The sequence below is a fragment of the Carassius gibelio genome, chromosome A2 (genome assembly GCF_023724105.1).
Source record: "Carassius gibelio isolate Cgi1373 ecotype wild population from Czech Republic chromosome A2, carGib1.2-hapl.c, whole genome shotgun sequence".
In the NCBI taxonomy this organism is placed as follows: Eukaryota; Metazoa; Chordata; class Actinopteri; order Cypriniformes; family Cyprinidae; genus Carassius; species Carassius gibelio.
The window spans coordinates 12,722,308-12,748,937 of record NC_068372.1 but is presented as its reverse complement, the minus strand read 5'-3'; the positions used below and the strand labels follow the sequence as shown (position 1 = coordinate 12,748,937).

The following is a 26,630-nucleotide window of genomic DNA, read 5'->3' as shown; positions in this document are numbered from 1 at the left end:
GACCACAGCCTGAACTAACCTTGCCTTGTCATAAAAATGATCTGATATTTTAAGTAATGCATTGGCCTAGACACACACTCATGAGGGTCTGCAGGGGTTTTACGTCCTATAATATTTAGAATGAATTTTAATTAGGAAATTGAAAACATTCTCCTCATAGTATTCAAATCATTGTTCTCTATGAATGGAAATTTTTATGTATTTTTATAATAGACATGTCATTGACCCTAATTCACTGGCGAGCACCTGAATGTGAGCTTGCAGTCAGTTGTGAGAAAGAGTGTGGTTAAAGCAAAATAAATGTCTGGAGAAGTTTGGTATATGTCACCAGAGAGAAATCTGTTGTTCCAGCAGAAGATTTAAAACAATTGCATGGATGTAGTGTTTACAACAAGATCAAAAACATGTATTTAGAGTTCATTTAAGGTGGCATTCAACAAATTATGCTTTTTGGCTTGTGCATGAAGCTATAAGCAATATGGAGATATTTGATACACTGTTATCATCTAACCTGACACATGCACACATTAAAACGCATGTCCTTACTTGTATCTCATGTCAAATGAGTGATGAAACCTCATATGTATCTCACACTTGTCTCAGAAAAGTAATTAATTTACCTTTAACGCAATATTCAGTTGCAAAATTCTTACAAAATATCTTTCAACTTCAAATTAAATGTCTTTCTTTCATATATTAACATAGCTATTATGAGATGAGATGTGAAAACACAAGTAAACAGAGTACTTGTTTTATTTTGATGTATTACTCTCGTGATATTCGCATATTTATTCACAGTGTTCTTTTACCTTTATTGTAGCGGTAGTAGTCGTTGCAACACTGCGCTTAATAAAGTTTGGACTTCATTCCTTAACTCATTTCTTCTTTGTGTGGCACATCATTTTAGAGCTGGCGAGAAATCTAACGACCGTCGTGGCGAATTGTGGAGAAATATTGCGTTTGCTACAGCTACATGTGGGGAGTCTCTCCTCCTCCTGTTTTATTTGGAACTTGATTGCTAATCATACTTAGGGCCGTTGGAACGGCCATGCCTCAGTAGCAGCATAATGTTTCCTGTGTGTTTCTGTTATTACCCAGCTTCAAGTCTAAACTCACTCGCAATTAGAGCTCCTTATAAATTATGCAAATGATGACTGGCGTAATTGAGACATGTTAATCATGTTTTAAGAGCCTAATTACAGAAATGTATAACGGAGGTGGGAGTCTCTAATTAGCTCTGATAACAGGTTGCCCGTTTGAATAGTGAAGAAGCGCTTTTTGTGTGGGAGGTGTTTTGCTCCTGCGGATGGTCAATAAAGGAACCCAAACCCTCATTTTATGGAATAATTATTGACATGGCTTTAGGTTATGGTGGGCCTGATTGAAACCTGATTGAAACCGGTTGAATTTCGCACCTGCACTCCATTCAGTACAGAGTCTTGGCTGACAACATCATGTTAATATTATTTCACAGTGCTTTAGGATCAAAAAACCCATCCCTCCTCCTTTCCTGTATGAAAGGCATTCCAACGCATGAAATTAATCATCATTGTTGTTATTATGATTAATACTACTACTTCCGCTAAATACAATCTGAAACAAAACTAATACTATTTTTATTGTTTCACCAAAAAATAACAAATATAGAGCATTTAAAAAAGTAATAATATAATAATAAAAATCCATTTTGGAAGATTAAACTCTCAAGGTTTTTTATTTTCATATATATATATATATATATATATATATATATATATATATATATATATATATATATATATATATATATATATATTAGTTTTATATATAGTGTATATATAATAGGGCCCTTGTTGACCAAAGTCAGTTTATAAGCACTTCTAATTAGATGTTTGGGAATATTGTTGGCATATGTTGCATTCCCAACGTTATAAGCAACTCAAACTCAGATTGGCTGCAGATTTTGGGTTGCACTTTATTTTGCCGTACTGGTACTAACATGTACTTATAGTGTACTTACAGTGTATTTACCTAAGAAAGTTCTGATAACACAAGGTGACTACATGGGGTAGGGTTAGGTTTAGGGGTAGGTTCAGGGTTAGTACCTTGTTATTACATAGTTATTGTAATTAATAAGAAGATAGTATGTACATGAGGAACAGGACTGTAAAATAAAGTGCTACCGGATTTTGCATAAAGCAGCATTTACTGCTTTCGAGCTACTCTGAGATACTGAAAACACGAGCTGCTCATGTAAAAAGCACACAGTACCACGTTATACACTGAAACACGCAGCACATATATCACTGTTTCTTGTTTTATTTTAATTAATCATGCAGCCCTACCCCGAATATATAATTATATTTTAAGTAAGGCTGCCGTTTCTCGCATTCATTGTTTGTTTTAGTGTAAGGCTCGATAATCGTAATGTTCATTTAATCAATCAATCAATCAATCACCTTTATTTATATAGTGCTTTAAACAAAATACATTGCGCCAAAGCACTGAACAACATTCATTTGGAAAACAGTGTCTCAATAATGCAAAATGATAGTTAAAGGCAGTTCATCATTGAATTCATTGATGTCATCTCTGTTCAGTTGAAATAGTGTCTGTTTTAATTTGCAATCAAGTCAACGATATCGCTGTAGATGAAGTGACCCCAACTAAGCAAGCCAGAGGCGACAGCGGCAAGGAACCGAAACTCCATCGGTGACAGAATGGAGAAAAAAACCTTGGGAGAAACCAGGCTCAGTTGGGGGGCCAGTTCTCCTCTGACCAGACGAAACCAGTAGTTCAATTCCAGACAGCAGCAAAGTCAGATTGTGCAGAAGAATCATCTGTTTCCTGTGGTCTTCTCCTGGTGGTCCTCTGAGACAAGGTCTTTACAGGGGATCTGTATCTGGGGCTCTAGTTGTCCTGGTCTCCGCTGTTTTTCAGGTCAGTAGAGGTCCTTTCTAGGTGCTGATCCACCATCTGGTCTGGATACGTACTGGATCCGGGTGACTGCAGTGACCCTCTGATCTGGACACAGACTCGATCTGGTGGCCACGGTGACCTCGGAACAAGAGAGAAACAGACAAATATTAGCGTAGATGCCATTCTTCTAATGATGTAGAAAGTACGGTGTTATGTGAAGTGTTCCGGTTCCAGTTTACCTAATTAATGCAGCCTAAAAATCCTTTAACGGATTTGGATATTAAAAGCATATTAGTATGTTATGTGTATGCCAGGTTAAAGAGATGGGTCTTTAATCTAGATTTAAACTGCAAGAGTGTGTCTGCCTCCCGAACAATGTTAGGTAGGTTATTCCAGAGTTTAGGCGCCAAATAGGAAAAGGATCTGCCGCCCGCAGTTGATTTTGATATTCTAGGTATTATCAAATTGCCTGAGTTTTGAGAACGTAGCGGACGTAGAGGAGTATAATGTAAAAGGAGCTCATTCAAATACTGAGGTGCTAAACCATTCAGGGCTTTATAAGTAATAAGCAATATTTTAAAATCTATACGATGTTTGATATTTCCTTTCAAAAGATTTGAATGCATCTAAAGTGCATAAAAGCATGGCAGCGCTGGCCGGTTTGGATATCTGCAGCATCATTGCCAGCCATTCTACAAACCGAGCGTTGTTCATAGTTGTCTGACAGATATCATATTCAGAGCCATTACAGCGAAAACATCTATTCGCTTATTGGATTAAAAATGGCTTTAGAGAGGAAATTTGCTTGCAGATGCGACGGAGCTCTTTTTTTCTGTCTGATATTAGTCTGTGGTGCAGTTTGTAGCTCAATGTAAAAAAGCGAATTACAGTAAAAGGCTCTGCAGATGCTATTATTGTCTCTGTGGAGTCAGACTCAGCCCCTCAGCGGTGCAGTCAATGGCCGTGATCCATATAACAGCATTAGGGCTTTCTCTGCCACAAAATCCTCATCGTTACAAACACATTTCAATTCATTCATTTCCTTACATGCCTTAAGTGTAAAAGGCGGTGCCGTTTCCAGCTACGGTTGCCATACCAACACCCCAGGAGTTCATTTAGTTTAATTCAAAGGCCGGCGATTGTTGTTCTCCCATGTCCCGCTGTTTGTGGCAGTGGCGGCGTTAGAGGCGCAATACATAAAAGACCCCCCTATATTCCCCCTAGCCATCAGGCCCCCACTTCTCCCGCTGCCGTGAGCTGTCAAACACAGACTGGCGAGCGCCCATTCCTGTCTCGATTTCGTAAAAATGACACAAATTAATATATGCTACTTAAACCAGACCAAGATTAATGGCCGCCTTTCGCCGCAGCTTAGGAACACTGCCAGTCGACATGCGCTCACTGGATGGAATCAACACTGATCAACATTTATTCGCTGTCGTATCCTGTGTTCGGGGAAACGTGGAGGGATTGAGAAACTGCACACACACGCACACTCAAGCTGAGTAACTGTGAGCTAAAACATCCTGTAGACTCTATCGACTCAAAAATGACTTTTACAGACGTTAACATTTTATAGATGGTGGGTATTAGAGTAATAAAATGACACTGATATCGTCTACCTTTGTTAGATTTCACCATACAGTTATAGTGTTGCCTCAGCCACGTCTATTTTACTTGAGGGAATGTCTCAACAGGGAAGTGTATTTTCATATTCATTCCATACACTTTAAGCTAATGATATGATATACAGAGTGTGCTGGGGAAGAGGCATGTCGCCTGAGTGTTTTAGCATGTAATGAATGTTTCTAATGTAGATTAATGTAATGCTATTGGCATGGTGTGGCTGTGCTAAAGATCCCCTCTACTCTCTTTAATCAGCAGGGGGGCTAGGTGTTACAGTGGGTGAGGAGATATAGAGTAGAGGGGTGTGAGAGAATGTGTGTCGTTATGTGAAGGTAACGCATAGCTATGAGTCGCTCTCTTGCCGTGAAATATTATAATTTATGCTAATGAAGCTGGCACTGCCGTGAGAAACAAAAGGGATGGCTATGAGCCTGTGTAACCCCCTCCGTGAACACATACATGAGTGTACACATTTTCTCTCTCAGAGAGTGAAGGAGAGAAATTATGAATTAAGCCTCCGTCCTCAGTGGTGTTCCTATCTGATTGGCAATACTTTAAAGCAGAAAAACGGAGAATTCTGTGGGTGACTTACCAACACTTTTTCAAGAAAAACGTATTCATGTGGATTTTCATGAGGACATATCATGTCATAATGTGTTTTGGTTGTATAAAGTGTATAAGTATGTTTTAATAATGCATTTTAATATAATTTTAATTCTAATTTGAAGTGTAATTTATTCCCATTAAAAGCTGATGTAGAGTGTAAATACACTTTAAGAAGTCAGTAATGTTACAAAAGATTTACATTTCAAATAAATTTTGTTCTTTTTCTACTTTCGGATCATCAAATAATCCTGGAAAAAAGTTTCAAAGTTATGTATGTATCAGGCAGTCCAATGGTTTTCAAAATTGATGATAATAATAAAAAAAAAAAACTTTTGAGCCCCAAATTACCTGAAGGATCATGTGCCACTGAAGACTTTTTTTATGCTGAAAATTCAGTTATGCAATTGCAGTAATAAATTACATTTGAATATATTAATATAGAAATCAGTTGTAATGTAACAGTAATATTATTTCTTTCAAAAACATAAACCAGTCTTATTCCGATTCTGAAAAGGAATTCTAATACATTCTTTTTGAAGATTACTTTGAGTTAAAGTTCTAGAGTTAAAATTAGATTAAAGTTTCTATTCTTCTAGCATTAGCAAGCGAAATTGCAGAAACAATGCCCTTTTTCAAACAGTTTTCCCAAACATTTCCCCATCGGCAATTGGTCAGTCAAACAGATAGCCCCGCCCCTAACTCACACCATTGGTTGAACCTCTGTTGGAGTGTCAGGAAGGTTGAGATGCTTAAACAAACTAAAGAATGTTTATACTTTTTGGAGAAATTGATCAACAATTGGCTTACATACAGTTGGTCGCACATTTAGTTGGGAGGAAGTGTTTTAACACACAGCAGATGTGACTGAATGTATGCCCGGCTGCGGAGGGGAAGAGCATGTATGGGGGGCATGAGGAGGTGGATTTGGATCACTTCCCAACATGGTGGCCAGTGAGCGCGTAGGTAGCTTTTAGCACAGCGGGCTGAGGAGCAGACGCTTTAGCAGGGGTCAGTGCTCACCACGGCCGCCTGGCAACACCACACATACACGAGGAACCGTGAAACACTCTGCCCTGAACACTCAGGCAAGCTTAATCGAGGGGAAACAAAGAGAACCCCTCATGTGGCAAAGAATTCAAGGTCTTGCAATAGCTCAGTGGGTTTCCCCTCGAAAATGCAGTAGATGAAGAATAAAATGATACGAAGGCAATACGGTGCATTTGTGAATTGCATCACAGTCACCTTCTGTAATTATGTGGGTAGTAATTATTTCCTGTACGCTAAACACAAAAGATTCAATAGCGTCTGACCTTGAGGACGCAGGTCTTGTGTCTTTCGGCTAATTGTGTGTTTCCTATTATAGTTTGTTTTTAAACTGAGAACTGTTTGTACAGTGTATGCTCGCTATTCCTGAACACACACACATACTCACACTCCCGATTGCCCCTGTTTGCCAGCTCGCCTTTGGCAGTGTTAGTTATGGACAGTTAACTCCTGGAATCCTGTTAATGACTGTCATTTTCCTTTTTTGGCTTTTGCATAATCAGCATTGTGCTCCGGTGTCCTACATAACTGCTTTTAGCAGCTCTTGTCTAGGTCTTCCGTTGCTTAGAGCACAGACGGAAACATGGGTGGCAGGTGTGTGTGTGTGTTTGTGCATTTGGGAGTAGGGGAGGAAGAAGGCTGTTCTAGTGATATATTGCATTTCAAGCCTCCTGCCAGAAAAAGGAACAGTGAGATGTCAAGGCATGTGCAGTAGAGAGAGTTTACCTCGACCTGAAGCCAAACCTCCGCCATCGAATCCTTATCAACTCTCATCAGAGAATATGGTGTTCAAGCAGGAAAAACATGTTCGAATTTGGCTTGCAAAATTACCTGATCCTGTTCCCCCTCTCTCTTTTAGTCATTTCTTGTCATTTCCGTGTTGTTTTTTTAGCTTTAGACCAAGAGCTGAAGCAGCTGTCTGGTGTCTCCTGTTGCTGCTGCCCACTGTTTTTCAAGGTAATATCCCCTGACAGCATCGTAAGCACGTGCCTCCTTATATCTGCATACATTTTCCTATTACCACACCTCATAGTGCGCGTCTTTTGGAAATCCTCCCCGATAAGGCGCTATTGATGAATTGATATCGGTGGAGGCGGCAGGGAGATAAAGCTGCACAGGTTAAGAGCTTTGTGGATAGTTTAACCTTGATATAACAGTTGTTTCAGCGAGGTTGATTTTCTCTCATCCATCTTCATCCATCAGGGCCTCACTGAAGTATGCAAATGAGCACAGCGGATAGGCACGTGCTGCCGTTAAATGGGCCGTTTCAAATGTGCGGTGTACCGCGCTGACAGGGTGATACTCCTTACTGTCCAAATTTAGTGTGTCTTCACAGATACCCCCCCCCCCCTTCAAACACACACACATACTAGCCCCCATTACTCTCAGCAGAATGCTGGAAGCATGTCGACTTATAAAATATTCATAACGTCTTTTTTCTTGTGCCTGCCACATTGCTCTTCATATTCAAATGTGTCAGCATAAAATGTGAGAGGAGAAACGAATTTTCACGTGTGTGTCCGGTATGTGTAAAATGTGAGTGGATGTTTTGACAACAATAACAAGAACATTTCCACCAGATACTATTATTCCCATGGCAAATTATGACATTTATTTATGTTAGTGGGCTGTAACTGATGTGAGTATTATTAGCTGTTTGTGAAATATGGATGTTTAAGTTAATTAGGGAGTGAGGAGATGTTATAATTATAATGCTTAATGTCCCAGAAACCACAGTCACAAGAAAGACACTAATGCAGAAAATAAAATGTGAAAACAATGCGATTTTATTGCGTATCTGACATTAATCTGACACCTCTTGCTTCTTTGTTTACATGCAGTTTGCTAAAGGGAGTAATGAAAAAAAAATTAAATCAGTTATCTGTGAAACAATCTGCACATGGCAAATAGTTTTACTAGAAGTAAACGCTGAGAGGTTTTGTTATTTCTGAGCTTGTTTTTTTTCTTCCTGTTTTGCTCATATTGGTTACTACAAGTTTTTATAGGGCACTTTTATATTATGCTAATTGTTTAGCATCTCAATCAATTCGTATGATTCTCATGATGATTCTATGTTCTATGTATGTTGACATTTTCAATGTAGGCTCTAGAATTTGATCCTAAAAAAAACAAACAACCTGTCCTTCAACCAATACGCTCGTATAGGTCGTTTGTCCAAATCCCTGAAATACGACCTTTCAGAGCGTATACTACAATTGCACCCCTATTGGCAAAAGGTCGTTTTCATATTAATGTTTTGTACTCTTTTATTTGCACTTTGATTTGCGTTTCGTGTAGCTCAGTTGGTAGATTTTTGCGCTATACATTGATAGGTAATCATGCTATCATGGGTTAAATCCCAGGGAACGGATGTGCACGCAAATGTATATGCTCAATAAATCATAATTTAGCATGATTTCTGTGAGGGTTAGGTTTAGGGGTGGGGTTAGGTGTGGTCATTCGAATGAGTAAGCCACCTAGTAACATATTTAGGAAATACTGTGAGATCGGTTTAAAAAACCCACACATTGCATTTAAATAAACGTGCGTTTTGATTGGTAATGACGTGATACGTCATTTCATGATGACAGACACAACGCGATACTGTCGTCTTTTGTTGGAGGACAGGCTCAAAAAAACATCTGTCTTGTTCCATTGTGATTGCTGTGCAGTCAGAATATGGGAGTTCATTTCTACTCCTTGTAATTTTGACTTCCTCTGGGATGTCATCAAAATGTATTTTTACAGGAGCATATAGTTTATAGCCACTATTACAATCCACTGTGCAATTTCAATAAGCAAGCATTCAAAACATCTTGAGATCTTGGATCTTGGATCTTGAGAGCTGTTAGCTTTTCTGCTTCACATGCTGTCAACCGTCCACTCGTTGCATTGCCCAAGGAGGACTGAAATAAACCAATGGGGCGAATTTTATTCATGACTGATGGGTCTCTGTGCCAATCAGGGTTCGGTGTTGAGGGAATCAATGTAACAAGCCTGGGAAACCTGCCATGCAGACCTTACCACAACTGGCCTCCACTAAAAAAGTCCATTAACATTAATGAAGGATGGTTTTTAAAACTTCTTCAGCAATCAAGCCCAACAGGATTTATGAAATGAATGGCCTGCCATTAAGAATCATGATTATCATTAGCCAGGCCCACATGATAGATTGGTAAGGGATCATTCAAAGACCATCAATGCCAGCCTTTCCCTACCAATATACAATGAGAGATGCAGCTCATCAATTGAAATATTCTAAGTGAAATAGAAGTCAAATATTTTTTCCTGTAGTAGGTTTGTATGCTGTGTTCAATTCCTTCTTAAAAGATCCTGCTTATGTATTTGGAAGTTTTAATACAGTACGTGATATGCTCAGTGATTTTTCAGAACAAAAAGACTTGCTGGGCTGTTTTAGCGCTAATAGAACAAAAGGAGGAATATTTGGTGTGTAATTAATGCTTTTATCTTTCTCATGGCACAGTGACTGATGGGAAGTATTTGATGGGAATGACTTTTCATAAACCAGCTATATTTGTATTTTTTTTTAATACCATGTTTTATCACTGTTCTTTAATCACTGTTTAAATGATAAATGAATGTCAAATGATAAGTTAAGGGCATCATACACTTTGATTGAGACAGGAAGGATGCATGATTTCACGTGCTGAACAGGACGTTCATGAGGAACATAATATGTCATGGACAGCACTCTATAAATCAGTTTTGCAAGTGTCATGATCATTTTTCCTATGCTTCATGCTAGTGCTTCCTCTGCACGATATGTTTTAACAATGAACTTCTTAATCCGCTGGTATCAGATGACTGTTTGGTCAGCAGAGGTTATGCTTGTGAACTGAAGCACTTTTTTATGTTTCTTTGGATCAACTAATATTCTGCTACTGAGTTCAGTTTCCAGGAAGCTGCATGTTATTACAATATATGCACAGTTAGCATTAGCAAATCATTTTTGCTGTCATGACTTATGCTTCAAAAGAGAAACCCACCACCCATCCCTCCTCTCGCTGTCATTTTCTCTTTTTCAGTCAAACCTTTCATTTTCTTTTTTACATATTACTCTTTTTGCCGTGTTTCTCTTTCCCCCCAATCCTCAGAAGTCATTACAGTGCTGTGGAGTTGTGTAATGGAGCCCACAGTTATCAACTTAATGAATTCTACCCAGTTGCCTCCTTTTTTTGTGCCCCCTCTCAAATGCAAGTTACATTGTGTGTGTATGCTGAATTTGGCTGCACATTTGTGCAATATAAACCATGGATCCACCCTGTCTGTGTCCATGTTTTTATGGGAAATGTCACCTGTGGGTTTTAGTTTTGTAGCAAAAAAATATATATATTTTTACATCAGGTGATATACCCTATGGATTTTTACTGGATTTATCTGACACTATGATTTATGTATAGCAGGGCTGGGGGATATATAATGAATATTCTTGTTATATTCACAATGATAAAAAAAGAAAAAAAAAAAGAAATATTGCTTTCCCCAGATTTTCCTGTGGTGTTTTTCATTAATTAAAAAGTCTTGTTTTATTGGTGCATATAAATTGAGTTTGTATTTTCATTTAGTATGATAAAAACACTTATTATTGTTTATTGATTATGGTTTATTTATATATATATATATATATATATATATATATATATATATATATATATATATATATATATATATATATATATATGTGCGTGTGGATGTATATATAAATATATACACACACACACACACTTTTTTAGTATTACTAAAATTATTATTATTGTTATTATTATTTTAATCTAACTAAATGATTTTTTTGGTATTTTATCACATTCTCATAAGGCTGAAAAGTTTTTAAATATGATTCTCTTGACTATAACGTCAAGCCCTAATATGTACATTTGCAATATTTTGTTAGTGAGGTGGCAGCCATATTCCCAGTCTCCTCTTTCAGTTGGCATCCAGCACGCTGTTGCTCTCTCTCTCGTTCTCTTTCTTTCTTTCTTTCTCTCTCTCTCTCTCTCTCCTCTTTTTCTCTGCTGTGTAGGTTGGGATTTTCTTTGGCAGACTTGGACCACAGCTCGTTAGACTAAAAGAATGCACTACTTTAATTAATGATATGTAAATATCTTTCAGTGGGCTGCATTTGCATATTAAGAGAGATTTGCGGAATCTGTGGAGTAATATATTTTAATTAGGGATTAATTAAAAATAATGGGAATTTCATTTTGCCTGGCAGGTTGGTTTGTGCTGTAGTATGTGTCTGGCACATTCGCCTGACTAAATACCGGCCGCCCACCTCCAATCAGCTTCCTTTCTCTCTCTTCTGCTCTTTAAGGACCTTTTCTATCTTTTCTGTATTTCCTTTTTTTACAGTTATCTGTTGTCTTCTCTCAAATCTTGTTCTTTCCATTGTCTCTGTTTCTTCATATCTATCTCATCCAGATCTTCAACAAGGTTTCAGTACGAACTCTCACCCCTTTGAATGTGATAATGGTTTAACTGGTTAGCAGTATGACTCACCTTCCATCCCTGCATCCATTTCCCCCTTTCTGCTCTCTCTCTCTCTCTCTTTCTCTCTTTTTCTCTTGCTCTGTATTTTTCTCCTGAAGGATAGGGAATGACTCTCAGACACGGAACACTAGTTGTGTTGGCAATTATGTTAATGGGCTGCCATTAGGCAGTGGTGCTGTATGAGCGATTGGGGAGCCGATCTGGCATGGTGGAAGAAAATGATCACAGCCTCCGGGTCTCCTTGATAAAGCTCCAGCACCTTCATTTGAATAGCGTAACCCCTCCCACTGGCAAAAGCATCACCCCATTTCCATGACACAGGGAGGAATTTGCACGGGCCAGGTGACGCTCCGCTACATAGCTTCGATGAGCATGCGACAGGCTTCGGACATGATGTCTGCTCCTGTAGCCAGATGGGAGTGTAACCCGAAACAAAGGCCTAGTGAGGGAGTTTTATAGGAGTGGTGGAGAGGTTCATAACATTTCTGAAACATCATCATAACATTGACTTGGCAGCATAATGAGGACATAATGAGGTCTGTTATTACCAGAGGCCTGCTGAAAATCCCTCCATGCTCATTGTTCCCATTCGTGACTAAACCGTGGGCTGGGTATGGTGATAGTGAGATGCATACGTGCCACAAATGGGCATACCCATATCTATATTAAAATGTATATTAGAGGTGTAACAGTTCTAGTTACTCACAGATCGGTCTGAATCACTGTTGAGTCACTGTTTCGGTACGGTTGGATATGTGTTATGTTTAAGGAAAAAAGGGCTATAAAATGTAAAATAACATTAGATATTTTACTGTATAAATTAAAAATAAATCCTTATTAAAGTTACAATAAAGATTCAGTCAATAGAAGTGGATGATATCCTTTAAAAACTTTACTTTTACACTGATACTGTACGTTCAGCCAACTATGTATGCCTAGGATACTCAACAAGACTGGCATGTTATAATTTTTGTGTGAATTTGTCCATTCACGCACAAGACAAGTTCTCATTCACGTCTTCTGACTCTAGAATGTTTAAACTGGCAAGGCTTAATGTGTTTAGTTCAAACAGATAGCAACGTATGTTGTTCAGGTATTATATTTTGAATACAAAATATTACATTTGCTTGTCAAATGTTGTTACATATTTTAATGAAAAATGCAAGAATTTTTTTTTTCGTTATCATTAAATTTTTCTTGACTATTAATTAATCAAATTATTCTCAATTAATTGCATTAATGTTTGCTGAGAAGATCTTTAAAATTAAGATAATTCAAATGCATTAGATTGAAAGTGGCAGATTAAAGCATCGAATAGATATGACAAAAAGTGGCTTAAGAAATCAGTATATGGTTTGTTTAATTTCTATATCATTGAAAATAAGCCTGTCACTGAACTACTGTCCACAGAAATCAATTCAGTCTCTATGAAGGAGACTTAAAGCTGCGTCACATTGTCCAATCAAATGACAACACTTTTTTTTGGGCTAATACCTATGTATGATCACTGAGACCATATATATCTCTCTCTATATATTATAATATTTTCTATTGTTCTACAGAAAACGTTTGGAATGAGATGAGGAAGAATAACGTCTCGGTTACGTATGGTAACCCTCGTTCCCAGAAGGAGGGAACGGAGACGCAACGTCAGTGACCGACGAATATGGGATATCGCTTCGATAGACCAATCTACTTTGAGTGTAAACTAAACGAGCCAATGCACATTGACATGCAATTATTGCATCCAGTTGCCGCTGATCACTGCGTGACTATAAGATGGCAGCTGGTGCAATGCATTCCAGTTTTTAGCTGAAGAGCCGAGCCGGGGACCCGGCAGCTCAGCGGCGGTACAGCAACCATGGCGACGGGACGTGGTGTCTCGATTCCATCCTTCAGGGAATGAGGGTAACCATACGTAACTGAAATGTTCCCTTTCAGTCGGTCACTCTAGACGCCACGTCGGTGACCGACGAATATGGGATCCCTATCAAAGAGCCATGGCTATTAGGTGTAGGCCGGGGCACAGAATAAGTAGCTCCACTCACCGTTGTCAAAGCACTAACTCACTGGGTGAGATTGGATAACACTGGGAAAATGTACCCGGTCCACTTGGAACCGGGAGGCTGCGGAAGCCCCATCCTTCTGGAAGGAGGTCTCGGAAGCAAACACACATATAGCATCCATTTTGGAGTATACCGAGAAATTTGAGGTGATTAAAAACCCTCTTGGGAAGGCAAAAGTCTGCTGGGGAAACACAGGCTCTAAGGCTATACCGTGGATTATACACATACGAGTACCGCTTAGGTCTCAATATGGAACCCACCCTTCCATGGTTCTCACGAATACATCATGAAGGCCTGGCGCCGGACGTTCCACCACGTCCAGCTGCTTAGGGTGATGGAGGATCTCAACAGGGTCTACAGTACGGACACTCTGGAGCAGTTTAAGCAAGCCCACACTAACCGGGGACTCTCAGTGCCACTACCGTTTGAGGTGAGAACACAGGAGGATATCGGCTCTACACAAAGGCTATAGAACCTAGTGAACGTGTTAGGGGTCACCCAGCCCGCAGCTCTACAAATATCTGTCAGTGAGGCGCCACGAGCCAGCGGCCAGGAGGTGGCAATACTTCTAGTTGAGTGAGCCCGCAACCTGAACAGGCAGAAAACATCCTGAGCCTGATAAGCCAGGGTTATGGCATCCACAATCCAGTGGGCCATCCTCTGCTTAGAGACGGCACTACCCTTCTGCCGGCCTCCGTAACAGACAAATGAGCTGGTCTGAGGTCCTGAAGCTTTGTGTCCGGTCTACGTAGCACCTTAATGCTCGGACGGGACAAAGCAAAGCCAGGGCTGGGTCTGCCTACTCCAGGGGCAGTGCTTGCAGGTTCACCACTTGGTCTTTGAAGGATGTAGTGGGAACCTTTGGCATATAGCCAGGCCGAGGCCTCAGGATTACCTCCTGGCCCCTCTAAGGAACCTGACGATGAGGTCATGTTTACCCAAAGACTTCCCATTCATGGGGTTATGGTACACAGCAATAGCAGCAGCCTGGACTTTGAGGGTGGAAGGAGACAGCCTTCGCTCCAGCCCTTGCTGCAGAAAGGACAGCACCACCGCAATCAGGCATCTTCAGGTGAGAAGAACACCACTCGACGAACAGGTTCCACTTCAAGGCGTGAGCGTGTCTCGTAGACGGTGCTCTTGCCGAAGTGATGGTGTTCGCTACCTCTTGGGGTAGGTGACCTAGAACCTCCGCGTCCCGTCCAGGGATCAGACATGGAGTTTGCAAAGGTCTGGACCCAAGTGCCAAATGGTGCCCCATCTCTGAGTCAGTAGATCCTTCGTCAGAGGAATTGGCCAATGAGGGGCTGTCACAAGGAGCACTAGTTCGGGGAACCAGGTCTGCCTGGGCCAATACGGTGCTACTAGCAAGACTTGCTTCTCGTCCTCCCGGACTTTGCACAGTGTCTGTGCGAGAAGGCTCACTGAGGGAAACGTATACTTGCGTAGGTCCCGTGGCCAGCTGTGTGCCAGTAAGTCCGTGCCGAGAGTTCCCTCGGTCAGGGAGTAGAACAACTGGCAGTGAGAGGTCTCTGGAGAAGCAAACAGGTCTACCTTTAGTGCCTTAGCCTGGTGCACCTGCAGTAAAACCATAGCTTGTAAGGCGGAAGCAGCTTCCCTGCAAGCCGCATAGGCACTGCCGGTCAGAACAGATGAGTGCCTACAGGCCAGGGAAGGGAGCACCGGGTCTCCATGCCGGGAGGCGGTGGACTTATCCAACGATCCATCGTCTTTACAAAGACGCACCCGTGAAGCTCTTTTAGAGAAATTTGCTCTTTAGGAAATGCTCTTTTAGAGGCACACAGGGGAATTGGCCGCTTGCAACAGACAGGGGTAGTGCAGCCTGAAGTGTGCAATCCACTAGACACAGGATCGACCGCCGCTGAAGCGCAGTCTCGCCAACACACGAAGCTTCCGAGAGCGTGCTGAACTCGTAGTTCACAGCATTCACAGTTGAGTAGAGCGACACTAACGCTCGCCTCCGAAGCGAAAAGCTGGAATGCATTGCACCTGCTGCCTTCTTATACTCATGCAGTGATCAGCAGCAGCTGGATGCAATAATTGCATGCCAATGTGCATTGGCTCGTTTAGTTTACACTCGAAGTGGATTGGTCTATCGAAGCGATATCCCGCATTCGTCGGTTACTGACGTGGCGTCGAGAGTGACCGACTGAAAGGGAACTGATGGTAGTATTGAAATTTTCAAGTGAACTATCCCAAAAATAATAGTCCAAAATGCCCAAATTAGCTTATTAGTTGCTGCAGTGATATCAGAATTGCCATTGACCATCATGACATTTTTCTAGTACTGGTTTTGTGACAACCCTCTTCTGTCTGCCTTTCTCTACAGTGGAGACCATGCTGACTGTTCATTTGGTCTTTCTCTGTCTGATCTTACCACTGCAGATAAGAGCACCCCACCCCCACATCGGTTCACTTCATCAGCAGCGTGTGTGTGTCACTGTCGCAGGCTGCCTGACTCTTTCTCCATCTCCTCAATATTCAGTATTAAGTGGTATTGTCTGTTCCTGCTGTGAGAAATTGAGAAATCTTCCTGCTGTGAGATTTCTTTTTTCCTAAGATTTTGTTCTACAAACGGTATATTGATGACATTTTTATGATTACCAAGGCTACACCTGCAGAGATGATGTTATTTCTAAATTATCTTAATTCAAGGAATGAGCATGTGAATTTTACTATGGAATATGACTCTGTTAGCATTAGTTTTCTTGATGTTAGAGTATACAAATGTGACGGCAAACTTCATACCGATCTATATCGTAAACCTACGGATCGAAATACCATTTTGAGAGGGGATAGTTTCCATCCTAGACCTTTAGTTAAGAGCTTGCCTATCAGTCAGTTTAAACGTGTGCGTAGAGTGTGCAGCACGGATGAATCTTACACTTACCAATCTAATCAGTTAACTAAAAGATTTCTGAATCGTGGTTACCGTATGGAATGGATAGAAAATGCCAAACAGAAGTTGAATGATACATCTCAAATGCAGTGTTTACAAAACAAAAGTAACAACAAAACGCAGGCCTTCAATGCTCCCATTTGCACAACGAAGTACTCATCTTTGGGTGCGGAGTTTCGTAGAATTTTAAAAAAACACTGGCATATTATTTCTAGTGATCCTAGTTTGTCTGGCGTTTTTAAAAACAGTCCTAAATTAGTTTTTAAACGTCAAAATAACTTCCGTGATTGGTTGGTAAAATCTGAATATCCTGCACGAATGAAAGGTATTCCATCTCTTCCTCCAGGTAACTACAGGTGTGGCAATTGTGCTCAGTGCGCTTTCACACACAAATGTAATTCTTTTAGTCATCCACGCACTGGTCGCGACATTCCGATACGAGGCACTATCACATGTGCTTCAACCCATGTTATTTATTTAATTCGCTGCCCGTGTGGTCTTGCCTATGTGGGTAAAACATCCAGACAATTACGTATTCGTATTTGTGAACATCGCAGTAACATCAGGACCGGTGATATGCGCAGTCCCATTGCGTCTCATTTTAGGCAAATGGGTCATAATGTCAGTGTGTTAAAGTACATCGGTATAGAAAAGGTAACTAAACCATCAAGAGGTGGAGACTATGAGAAGAAATTATTACAGAGAGAATGTTTTTGGATTTATTCTCTAAATACTTTGTCACCATTAGGGTTGAATGAGGATTTTGATATCAAGCCATTTCTATAAATATTTTCATATGTTTGTTTTTTTCAAGTTATTTGATGCTGCATTTTGAGTGTTTGTCATATGATTTTCAAGTTATTTGATGTTGTTTTTTGAGTGTTTGTCATATGATTTGTTTCTGTCACATGATTTGTTTCTGTCACATGACTTCTAAGTGAGGAATTCTAATTAAGGTGAGCACCTGTTATGTATTTAAAGGTGTTCCTCACTTATTGAGATTGTGCCTGATGAAGACCTGAGGGTCGAAACGTTGCCTTGTACATAATTAAATACACTTTTGTATGGAGCAGTATTTTTCAGTGTGCAGACTGCATTTTTGTATTTATTGATTGCATATCCAGTTGTCTTGCACCTGGCCCAAATTTGGGTTCATGTGATGTGCACACCACTTCTGTGTGTCCTGCTGTGAGAAAGTCACTACATCAAATCAGACACCTTTTTTTCATCACTATATATATATATATATATATATATATCATGTGGTTTCAGACTCGATCGGAATTGGACGTTACCTCTTGTTTAGGACTCGGATATATATATATATATATATATATATATATATATATATATATATATATATATATATATATATTAGGGGTGTAACGATACGCGTATTCGTATTGAACCGTTCGGTACGAGGCTTTCGGTTCGGTACGCGGTACGCACTATGTACCGAACGGTTCATTGGACTAATTAATTATATTTGGAAAAAAGAATTGTGAAATATAATGATATGCATTCAACAAGGTAGCCCAATAACCCAAACGACGTAACAGGCAACGCCCCTGACACCCCCGAAGAAGAAAAAAGCACCAACTTATATGTTTATGTTATGCTGCTCAGTCAGGCGCTTGCTCACTCAGTACGCGCTGAAGGCTCGTTTAAAAAATGGCCAATGCGTTTAAAAGACCAGAAATAGAAAATCCTCCAATAACCAACAGGTCTCGTGTTTGGGTGCACTTTACCAATCGATCGGGGCATCCAAACAAGCACGGAAATCAAAATGGACTAGTACTGTACTGTGTCGGAATTTCCTGAGCAGTACGATTCAATTAACAGGCCTGCACGTTATAGAAGAACTGTTATAAATAGAACGTATGCAAGGGCAGTTTTGAAAACTCCACCTACTTTGCTCTTGGTATGGTGCAGCGCAAATCGCGTTGTATCTGAAGGGCAACGCTGAGCCCAGGGTCGAGCACCGCGCATACCGCGTCCTGTGTAAAAGACCCTTTGGCCATTTTCCAACGAGCCTTCAGCGCGTACTGAGTGAGCGAGCGCCTTACTCTGTAGTGGAAAACGCAGGTTTTAAGAACATGCTTAATGTAATTGAGCCCCGTTACAATATTCCTTCACGAGCCTATTTCAGCCAGAGAGTAATTCCTGCTTTGTTCCAAAAAACATAAGCCCTATAGAGAACCAATTGAGTAAAAACACACTCAATATAAAGAGTTATAGAGTTCCATATAAAAGGTTACATCTTTCTATGTGTCCATAACTACTACAACAATATGACATTTTCATTTTTTTTATTTTTTATAAGGAGCTGTTTTTGTTTATACAATATGCTGCTAAGAAAACACCATAGAATATGGGTAAAGAATAGCTCCATCATTGTTCAATGTAAAAAAAAAAAAAAAAAAAAAAAACATACTTTGTTAGTTTTAATAAATGAAACATTTTTTAAAAATCAAGGAAATTTATCTGCCAATTTTTCTTTTTGCTGTATCTAAAACGTACCGAACCGTACCGAACCGAACCGTGACACCAGTGAATCGTATCGAACCGAACCGTGAATTTTGTGAACCGTTACACCCCTAATATATATATATATATATATAATAATAAAGGTGTGAATAAATATAGATTTAAACTCAAAGAGACAGGATAGCCTGTGCATGATCTGGTGTTTTATTCGGACCCAGAATACAGCGAGATGAACATCATAGAGTGCTAAACACTCCTGCAGTGTGTGTTTCATTCATACTCGATGCCAGAGGGCGCTGTCGCGCAGAAAGTCATATAAGGAAACTCCTAATATGGACAAAAGCATCCAGCTATCGCTTACTATGATACTATGATAAAGTCTAGGCAAGAATCATTCTCTTTAAGCACAGTTGAAAATTCTTTAGTTGAACTCTGTAATTAACAATCTGGTTATTGACTAGTTGACCATTCAGACCGTCCCCTTCTTTTCAGTAGTGATTTTAAATGTTCTCTATCGTAGCATTTCTTTCAGTGAACAGTCATGCAGTGGAATCTTATCTCTTTGACTGTATGCAAGCAGCCCTTCTCTCGCTCTCACTCTTTTCTGTGTATGTATAAGCTGGAGTGGAGTCAGAGTGCTGATATTATTGATCCCGGCCTTCAGAATTCATTACACCACTGCGCCACATCTTTATTTATGCCCTTGCTCGGCGCTCTCCTCTCCTCTTTCTCTCCTTTCACATTATTCTTTATTTCTTTACCGCCACCTTATCTGCTGTATTTGGGCCTGGATTTGGGCCGCCATCTTCTGGCACTGCAGACAGATTAGATTGGAGAGATATTGCAAACCCGTGAGGGGGGGGGGGGGAGGGTGGTATTTAACACCCCAACCCCACCAGACCACAAGATTTCATTGTCTGAACCCCCTAATTATTCCAGAGACCAGAGACTGCGGCTGCGGAATGGCTCGGCCTGGTTAGGTTGTGATACCGGGGACGTGACCGTTATGCTGATGGAGGCAGCAGATCAATAATTTAGGCCTTGGCCTTAATGGTAGCGTTAAAAGCTCATACGTCTAGAAGCCTGCAGGCTAGGTTGTTTAAAGGTGCAGCACAGAACGAATGGACTTTTGTGTAAAACCCTGAATGCAAGACGTCTTCCTTTCAAATGTGTTTTTGAATGGCTTGTTTAAGCCGCACTCCCTTGGAAGTGTGCCGCACTATTGGTATATTCAAATCCAGGAGCACATTATCGTATGTGTCAGCATTGTGCTCCTCAACGCACTCCTACAGAGGAGTCTTTAACACATTTATGCAAGCTTTATTTTGCCGCTAATCCTTTTTTAAGACCCGATCCACCTCTTGGTCTTATTGATTCGCACAAACCGGAAGAACAAAGAGAGAACGAATGCGCTTAATCTGTCTTGCTCTCTTGTTTCTCTCTCTGTCCATCTTGTCTGTCTTTCTGCCCTGTCTTTCTCTCCTTCTAAGCCTTAAGGCGATACACACCATACACTCAGGATTTGGACATCCATTGATTTGATTCGGGGACATTAACGTCAAGGCCCTGTGCATCTTGCCAAATCAAAGAGTCAAGCCAAGCTTTCTATTCCCCAATGGCTGGATTCAAGCACCTCATCTACTCATCCAGCCCTCCCTCCTTCTCGCTGCCATTCATTCTCATCCTCATTCCCTCTCTCTTTCCTTTCTCTCGCTTGATCTCCCCCCTTCCCTTCGGGGGTGGATATATTAGATATAACCAATTCAATTTTATGCAGCCAGGACAGACTCCCCGAGGACATAAATACACACATTTTTTAATACACTCCACACCAGGAAAGGCCCATCCGCCACAGCCGCGGGCAGCACTGGGTCCCCTTGCACTCAATTATTAATGTAACGACTCTGCGACTTAATTAAATAATAAAGACAGTGTGGCCCTGCAAAGGAATGGAACAAGGATGGCTCATGTATAATGGAGCACCAGCACCGGCAGATACAGCCCTGTGCAAGAATAAAGAGAAGGGGGTAAACAAATAAAAGCTTCCGGGATGACCTGAAGTCTGGTACTGGTGGGTTGTTCGCCTCCGAAGAGCTGAATGATTTATTAAATAAATACAAGCCCAAGGTATAAATGGATATTAGCTTCGGTTTAAACAAACTTGGGTCTGGCCGATATGCTGAGTGCTGGCGGGGCCATATTAGATTGGGCGAGAGATATGAATGTGTTATGGGGGTGAAATTGTTTTATGCATTAATATGTGGCGGGAGTGCTGAAATACGATTACTGAATGGGTCCAAACAGATTTGTGTTTAAGAATAGGGATGTGCACAACTAGTCCATGGTAGTACAACTAGTTTTTCGACTAATCTGTTTAAAAAAAGATTAAGCAGTAGTATTTACTAGATGACTGAATATTTTTTAAACATTTTTTTAAACCCGCATGTGTAAAGATGACTGTAGGCTAGTTATTGTATATCTTATTGAGAATTCTCTTACTGAGTTGATTGGTCTTTGATTTGACAGCTGGAGTGCAGGTTATGACCTCAGGTCAGGAGTCAGCAAAAAACCCCCTGCACTGAAGTGGAGAACCAGCACTCTAAGCAAATTCATCTCTTTACGGTGAAATCACACATTTCTGCCCATTAGAGATGAGTGCCACCTCAAAAGCACAGCACAGGAAGCACTCGGGAGTTGACATGATCGAATGTGACGTTATCTTTTACTTCTGTTTCATTAAATTCGGCTGAGATTGCTATCCTTGAAGATTAGCTCTCAAATGAGAAATCCCTTTGGCCTTGGGGCTGGAAAAAGGAGTTCAAACTCACCGTCTGAGCCCTGAAGCTCTGTTACTGTTGCTCGTGCCTGGTTTATCACGTAATTAATTATTCAAATTTGTTCTTAAACAGAAGTCACATTTGGAGAAGCTTTGGAAAATCAGACGCCTTTTTAGCTAATGGCAGGCAAGCCCTATACCATTAGCTTGAAAAATAGGGCCATTGTTGGTGTTGACTTGGTGGTGTGCTGGAGATGAATAATGCTGACAAACTGAAGTGTTTCAAATGGGCAAATTTAAATGAATGGCTCCTAAGAGCAGGAGCAGTTGACAATATGTCTATGTTAATACTCCTGTGGAGCAAAACAAATCTTTGGGTTTGGATGTGAAACACAGGAAGCTTGTGTACAGCTGGAATGATTAAATATACCTGAGGTAAATCTTCCCAGGTTGGCGACATTAAAATGTGACAAGAAAAACTGAAACACGCAACGGCTTGACGCCTGGTTTGAATATGCAAATCTACAAATTATTTAAAAGGCTAGCAGTTAAACAATCCTTTTTTTTTTGTCCCTAAGAAAAATCCAATTGTTGATGTTTAGAAAGGATATCAAAGTCTTCATGAGCTTGTGTGGATTTTTTATGAATGGAAACCTTTGTGGAAACGTAACAATAGCTTAAGCAACAGTCTGTTTTCATCTCCTCAGCAAGCGTTTATTGATTTACTCTACCTTTCTGTGTATTTAGCCAGTTACCCTGCTTTCCACTTTTCAAATCCTTCCTGCATCGCTTGCTCAAGAACCTGCTTGACTTTAGGTGCCAAATCTTGCCGAAACAAACCAAGTGACAAATTAATTACCCAATTTCATTTTGCCAGCATGCTGTAATCATTCATACAGGAAATGGAACAGTCTATGGGGGCTAAAATTGCCCTCCCTTCCTTTCTTTCTTCCCCCTCTGAAATGGACTATGGCTGGCCGAGGGGGTTATTTATTTTCCTCAGTCTGCGCTCAGCTATCCTGGAGTTGGTAGAGTGATTTTGTAGAATTGAAACATTATAGACTGTTACTGTCAGAGTGTTAAATGTGATATATAGACCTGTGGGTGTTGGAAGAGGTGTGTGTGCGTGTGTGGGGTGGTTGTTGGGTTGTGTAACGGTCTGGAGAGGGGTGCTCATGGGATAGCGAGGCCATCCAGCATATGAGCTGGCACGGCAATGTGGCGAGAGGTAATGGCTTAAAGCAGCCTGCTGGAACAGAACGTTTGAGCGCGCACATGAAGAAAGAGCCGACTTTAACCCCTCAATGCACAGACACCAGGAGTGTTTGTGTGCCAGCCAGCCAGAGCAGAAGCACATCGGCGGGCGGGCGGATGGGCGTCCTGACAGCAGCCACTGATCTAATGAGAGCCTAGGTTGCTCCGAGATGTCTGCCTAGGCTAGCACTCTGACTCAGCCACGCAAACTCTTGATACACTGACATTTATCCAAACAGAGGGACGCGGTTCTTCACCTGCTTAAGAAATGGTGTTTAAAAAAAAAGTGCATTGACATTTACAAGATCATACTCTAGGCTGGAAGTCTACATGTTTAGTAGAGGTGAGCAGATGGTGGATTTTAGTCCCTCATTTTCAGTAGTAGTCGTAGTAATCTTAAGTGTGGAGAAACCTTCTTTATTATTACTAGATTTTACATGTTAGAATTGTAGAAAGTCGTCAAGACTATTAAATAACTGGAATAAATGGAAGTATTGGAATTATGGGAATTATGTAGACCTCACAAATTATAATATATTTAAGAAATTAAAAGTATGTATCTTTATCCTTGCACCAAGTACTTTCAAGAATTTTATTTATTTATTTATGTATTTATTTAGTGAAAAGTGCTCCACAAATAAATGATACATCATTGTAAAATGTATTTTCTGTTCTTCCGGAAGAAAAAAACGTTTTTCTTATACTACCCTTCAGATGTTTGGAGTCAGAAAGATTTGTTTTTTAATGTTTTGAAAGAAGTTTATCATGCTCACCAAGGCTGCATATATTTGATCAAAAATACAGTAAAACAGTTATATTGTGAAACATTATTACAATTACAAAAATGTTTTCTATTTTAATTTGTATACATTTTTTTTTCTGTGATGGCAAAGATGAATTTCAGCAGCCATTACTCCAGTCTACAGTCACATGATCCTTCAGAAGTCATTCTATGTTCATTTAATGCTCACCAAAATTTTAAACAACTGTATTAGTATCTGTATGTTGGCACAGATTATATTCTTCTGCAAAATTAATAAAAAGTTACCTAAACCTAAGGCTTTAATGTCATAAGAATTGATATGTCCAAACCTTTAGACTGTTATATCTGTTATATATGTAATATCCTGACATGATTTCTTCAGATTGTGTGATACATGTGTAACATGTGTAACAGATACATGTGTAACAATTCAGCCTGATCTTTTCATATTCTGTAAATACTATTTAGTTCACAAAACTATTTTCTAGAATTTAATTCACATTCAATTCCGAGTGAATTCTGTTTCGTGAGTTCTTTCATATACTGTACAGACTGAAGATTGACGTGGCAAAAAAGAGCCTGTTGGATGATGTGCCAGTATTAATAAAATGTACCAATTATTCCCTCATTGACAACCTGCAAAACCATTTTTTTATGCCCTACATGAAACATATAAAACTTTATTGCATTCGAGGTAAAGGACTCAGGCATTTTTGCATAGCTTTCCGAGAGCCAGGCTTTTATGTGATCTCGGTTATTGCCCCTCTGTGACATTTTAAACTTTATTGAACAAGACTTTTAAATCTGTGGGCAGTATATAAAAATTTAGGAATTTATTGCTTCCTCCCGTGGATGAGTTTCCCAGGCACGGGGCATACTGGGGACGTCAGCACTGCACTTTCCGTCTTTTAATTCATTCATAAACTTGCGTTCTTAACACTGGGGTTTCATGGTGGATCAGACATAATGCTCTTTATTTTCATTGATTTGCTCTGCTCTTGATGTCATGTAGCATTTTACTACCATGATAATGTTTCTGTGGCTACCAAGGCCATTACTGCTCAATCTGACTGTCCTCCGTAATATATTAGAAAGCTATTATAAACTGCAGGCCAAACTCATCCAAAACAATCTATACCATTTCAGAAAGACTTAATATAGATATAATATAAATATAGTTTCCTCTTTTCAATTAGCGCTGTATTATTTGAAAAGGTGTTATATCTCAGAAGTGTCCTGTCCCATCACCTGCACCCACATGTGTAGTCCTCTTTTATGTTTCTGAACTGGATTAACTGCCGCCCAGTGAATATTAATCATACCGCTGCTTAAAATGAAGTAAGAAGTGTCTCAGATAACATAGCTATTGAATATCGGAGCTGTGCAGACAGATGAAAGCATTGGGACCAGATTGAACGCTGAACAAAGATCAATTAAGCTGAATAATCGTGATAGAAGTTAAACAAGGAAAATGAATAATGACCTTCAGAGACGACACAAAAGCCCTCATCTTTAAACACGGTGTATGTACATCTCAGACACAAGGAGGCAGGGGCGCTGGGAAATATATACTCCCTAGTCTCCTGAAAGATGTCCAAATTCTGTTCTCATTGCAATTAGAATGAGGTGTCCATCAGGGCCTATCTGTCTTTGTGTGGCCCCATATGTTTGGGTGCTGATATAGTGTGGATTCCTCTGTTTGGGAGGGCGATAACAGGCTGTTTATAACCTTGGCACAGAGCAGACGCTAATCTGGTTAGAGCACATTTCCCCTCAACCCTTCTGACAAAGGCTAGCTGGCTCTGACACAGGAGATGGAGAGCGAAAGAAGCACACACCTGCAGGAAAAAGAGAAAGCTATATCTGTTTTGACTTATTCCCTGATTTATTCTTTTGTTCATTTTTTTACTCATTCAAATACTAATTCAAAATGTGTACCTTCAGAATGAACTGCGACTGAATATAAAGTGACTTTTTTTAATATTTCCGAATGACATCTCTTGTTTCATTTTGCTTGTCATTATTCTGCACCTGTTTGTCAGCATCCGCCATAGATATCAACTGAAACTCAACATCAAATTGGTTTTGTTTTGAACCGATATTAAATTACATTTTAAGATGGTGCAGGAACAGAACATAAAAACGAATGCTTTACAAACAGCTACCTGTAACCTGTAAAAAAGTAAAGTATAATTTAAATCTTGAAATTTGTATATATATAGCTAACTTTTCTAAAATCATTGAAAACCCTGGTTTATCACTTTATTATTTAATTTTGAGGTAGAATAAAAAATAAATAAAAATACAAATTAAATTTGCATTATGTTTTTGTCATAATAATCACAGTAATGAATTAAAACAATATAATGGATAAAAAGTAATCAAATAATCAAAGTAAATTATTGCTGTTGTAATATCAGTTTAATTGTGTTATTAAAATACTAAATGAATTGCAGATGGATTGCAGATTGGCCACTTTGGCTACTGTAAATCTGGCACATTTTACATTATTAAAAGGGAACATTTTTATTATTAAAGTGTAATGTCCCTGAATAAATGAATGAATGAATAAGTTACATACATACTGTATATACAAATAACACTTTTTTAACTTATTAATTGTGCTGATAATATTAAATGTACTGGAAAAAAGGTTGTTTTGATTTAAATGCAAGGCATTTA

At 39.7% G+C, this 26,630-nt stretch overlaps 1 protein-coding gene across 2 annotated transcripts in view; it reads left to right on the top strand.

Moving 5' to 3' along the window:
• The window catches only part of LOC128026720 (pre-B-cell leukemia transcription factor 1), a 60,837-nt gene that overhangs the window by 5,322 nt on the left and 28,885 nt on the right, over positions 1-26,630 (top strand). The window lies entirely within an intron of this gene.